This window comes from Sciurus carolinensis, unplaced genomic scaffold (assembly GCF_902686445.1).
Source record: "Sciurus carolinensis unplaced genomic scaffold, mSciCar1.2, whole genome shotgun sequence".
Classification (NCBI taxonomy): domain Eukaryota; kingdom Metazoa; phylum Chordata; class Mammalia; order Rodentia; family Sciuridae; genus Sciurus; species Sciurus carolinensis.
Window position 1 is genome coordinate 1,052,541 of NW_025920119.1, and position 4,576 is coordinate 1,057,116.

The window sequence follows — 4,576 nt, forward strand, 5'->3', positions numbered from 1 at the left end:
TGTGAAAAGAATTCACAGTGGAATAGAATTTTAAATAAAAGATCTGAAACTATGAAACTACTAAAGAATAAGATAGTGGAAATTCTCCATGATGTTGGTTTTGGCGATAAGTTTTTTGATAAGACCTGGAATTATAAAACAACTAGAAGGGAACATAGGGAAAACACTTCAGGACACTGGAATGGGCAAGATATGGGCCAGGAAAGCAAAAGTATAAATAGATGAATGAGATTCCATCAAACTGAAAAGTTTCTGCTCTGGAAAGAAAACAATTGACAGAATAAAGAGAAATCCTACAGAATGGAAGTGAATATGTGAAGAATATACATTTGGTAAGATGTTAATATAAATTATTTCTTATAAAGTATATAAGAAAATCTAATAACAATTTCATATGAAAAATTATTTTACAAATAGCAAAGAATAAGAACAGGTACATCACCAAAGAAGAGATAAAAATGAAAAAATTGATATAAAAAATGATCAATATCCCTAATCATAAAAAATAATAAAAATTAAAACTACAAGATATGCTCTTACACCATTAAATGGCTGTTATATAAAAGACAAAAGATAAGTTTCAGAGAGGAAATGGAGAAAAGAGAACTCTTATATGCTATAGATAGAAGTGTAAGTTAGTACAGTCATATGAAAAACATTGTGGACCTTTCTTGTAAAATTAATATTAAAGAGGCCATATGATCATATGATCCAGAAATACCCCCATGGAATCAATTGATCCATGTATCTATCTACCTACCTATCAATATTTCATGTATTTTCAAGAGATGTGTATTTCCATGTTTACTACACCATGATTCAAAATACTCAAGACTTGGATGAAACCAAATTATCCACCAACAGAAGAATGAATAGAGAAAATGTGGTGCATATACAGAATGGATTTCTACTTGACGTTTTTGTTTTCTTTTTACAGAAGTCTTGCCATTTGTGACAACATGGATGAATCAGGAGGGCCTATGTTATGTGAAGCAAGACTTGCACAGAAATACAAATATTCACAATCTTATTTACATATGAAATCTAAAAATTTGAACTCGGAAGTAGAAAATGGAATGGTGGTTCCCAAGGCCTGGGGTCAGGGAGTGGGAGGATTAATTACATGTTAGTCAAAAGATACAACTTTGCAATTATACAAGAGAATAATTTGAAGAGGTAGGTCTATTCTACAACATAGTGACTAAATAAAATGTATTACATTCTTGTAACTTACTAACAGGGAATTTTCCAGAAAATTGGGTTTTGTTAGCTTCATGGTTCATTTGCCTCTTTTATGAAATTAACTTATTCATTTTATTTTGGTCCATCTTCTTTACCAGAATGTAAACCACAAATGATAAAGAGAATTTAATTTCCCCCCACTTTTATATTCTCAAAGACTAGAACAGTGTATTGTACAGAACGGATACTCATAAATGTTAGTTGGAATGATGAATGAAGATAAACAATGAAAAGTATGTGGAGGAAGAGAAAGAATTCATTGAGGGTAGAGATTAGCATGATTCAGGATTTTGTATCCAAAGTAGCTCATACAGAAACTCATTATACTTTTTAAGTTCTTTGATAATTTTAATTTACTTTCTGAGCCTTGCCTTTTACTTTTGTAAAAATAAGGAAATTGCACTAATTCCTAAGTTCACTTTTAGTACTGTCATTTCTCAATTCTTTTTTCTACCACCTGACAGTTATAATTCTTCATTTGGTGAATAGATTCTCCAGTGGTAAATCACTTTAAAATACACTGAAATAGTTTTAGGGCATTGCAATAAAATTAGAAGCTATGCATGCAGTTAAGTTTATCTAAAAAATAGCAATAAATGACCAGAACTTATGGAGTCTTCAACAAGTGGTAGTTAATTGCAAATCTTACTGACTGAACACGAGTCAAGTACATTCCAGCAGTGTTTGATGCTAATCTTATAACGAAGTTTAAAATCAATGATAGGGTTTAAAGCCCATTCATGCAAAATAGAATTGGAGGAAGGTTTTCCTAAAAGATAGGGAGGAAATAAGAGGAAGATCAGTTTGCTTCAGGTATAATAACTCATTTCATTTCCTGAAGGAGACAATTATATAGCAAAAGTTAATTTTATACACTTTTATTAAATTTCATGCAGGAAGACTCAATTCATTGAAAAGTATACAGGAAGAGAAAAAATGATCAGAACAACGTATCTTTCCTTTTGCCAGAAGAATTGAATTTCAGGAAAACTTCAGAGCATTTTGTTGTTGTTGTTTTTTGCATATGAAATAGTGTGGAAAAGACTTAGGAGTAGGGAAATTCAGAAAATATTTAGGCGGCTTGGGAGCGCCGCGCCCCACAGGCCCTTGTCAGGTCTCCTGGGCCGCTACGCTGGCGCTGTGCTGCGTTCCCCGGCCTACAGTCTCCGCGTGTCCCAGCGAAGGCCTTAAGGCATGAGCCGCAAAGAAGCAGACCCCGGAGGCTTCAGGAAGAGGAAGCACAACACCTTCCCGCATGGCCAGCGGAGAGAGGGCAAGGATGTGAGCTCGTCTTCTCACGTGATGGTGGCCTTCAAGGCGCAGGAGCTGGATGTGCGGCAGGACAAGTATGAGAGGTTGGTGAAGATTAACCGTGGAGAGTAAGAGGACCATCTTTCTCCTGCACAGGATCACGAGTGCTGCTGATATGGAAGAAATACTGACTGAACCTGAAGTTAAATTGGATTGTGTCAGACAAAAAATGTTGCAGGTATCTATGGAGCTGTCAGGAGAAGATATACATCCATCAAGCCATCACCAAAGCACTGCAGGAATACGTGGAAGTTGTCTCTTCTCAACACTTCATCAAAAAGACGGTCCTTAACCAGTATGGATGAAATTAATAAACAGTTGGTATTTACAACAGTAGACAGTGAGAAAGAAAACAAGACTCCCTCCTCAGATGCAAAAGATAAGCAACTTGTCACCTGGAAGCTGAAAGTAACACCTGTGGATTACCTTCTGGGAGTGGCCGATTTAATTGGAGGATTGATGCAACTGTGCATTAACAGTGGGGGGAATGGGGACATTGACACCCTCTTTGAAGTGAGCCAGTTTTTGCACCAGGTTTACAATGGGTTCACCTTCATTGGCAACACCAGGCCTTAGGAGGTCTCCAAGAAGCTGTAAACCCTGAAACAGAGTCTGGCCAAAGTGGAGAATGCTTTTTATGCCCTGAAAGTTCAGGGCTCCAAGATCCCAAAGCACATGCTGGCAGGTGTGTTCTCGGTTAAGACAGAAATGCCTGATCAGGAAGAGGGCATTTCCTAGAGCAGCATTCGTGGCTGTCATTGGGGAGAGACCAGTTTGTGAGACTGTCACCTGGCATTTCATTTGACTTTGTTGTGGCATTTACGTAGAAGTGTTTTCAGTTCTACATCTTCTAAGTTGCATGCAAACTGTACATACTGTTATCAGACTACCAGCTCTTTTTATCTGCCAAAGTGGGCTACATGTGTACAGTGCCTGTGTGCCTGTTTGAGGTCTCTGCTGTTTAACCTTTACCCTTTATCTGTGCTATGTGAACACGCTTTGTATTGCTCTTTTTGCTGTACCTCTTTTAATTTGCTTGGTGTGAATTTTGCAGTGATAATTTTTAGTGGAAGCAATTTAATTAGGTGGTTTTGTCTAGATAGAAGAGATTTCTTAGTTTAACTTCTGGATCTTAACTTCTGTGTCAGTTGCTTGGCAGTGCTGTGCCACACTCCCAAAAATAGCTTAATTCATGGAACAAGAAGTAAAAATTAATAAGCCTTCAACATTTTTAAATTATAAGTGTTGAGGTACTATAGTGAGAATTCATATAAAGTTATAACTAATTTTATGCCATTTTGAGCTTATAGCCTTCCAGAAAAAATTGACAAATGCTGAGATATTATTTTCTTTATTGTTTTGTTTTGTTTGTTTTGTTTTGTTTTCTGCAGTGCTGGGGCTGGAACCCAGGCCTCATGCATGACAGGCAAGCCTCCACCACTGAGCCACATCCCCAGCTCCTCTTCACGTTTTTCTTTTCTTTTATTGTAGAAGATCTGATGGGGAATTGCAGCTACCATTGTAATACTTTGAATGGGTAAGCTGAATTAGGTATGTGTACATAACCGAAAATATTTCAGTGATTATTTAGCAGGATGTCCCCCTTGCCATTATATTAGGCATGCTTGAAGGCTTTCCAGTTCTAGCATCAATTAGAAATTACATTTAAGTAATTGCAATGAAATATTGAAATACTGAGTTAATCCAAACCTTTACAGTTCTCCTGTAGCACTGGTAAAGTTGCCAAAGAAAATGCATTGTGTATGTTGGGTATAAGACAGCTGTGGATGCAGGTCAGAACAGCGGTGAGGTCTCTGGTGCTCCTCGAGTTGGAACTGCCCCTGTGGGTGAAGTGATGGAGCACAAAGTCAGCCTTCCCAGGCCCATTGGCTTGAGATCCAGATTCTGGATTTTGTTTTTGGAAAGGTTATCTCTACTGGTAAGAGCTGATCCTTTGACAGTGTGACCTTTCAAACAGTATTACCTAAGAGTAGTGAACCACGACCCGTGCAGACAGTGGGTG

General features: G+C 37.5%; 1 pseudogene; it reads left to right on the forward strand.

Moving 5' to 3' along the window:
• The first annotated feature begins 2,436 nt into the window (after nt 1–2,436).
• Nucleotides 2,437–3,291, forward strand: LOC124973628 (translin-associated protein X-like; annotated as a pseudogene).
• Nucleotides 3,292–4,576: the final 1,285 nt, after the last annotated feature.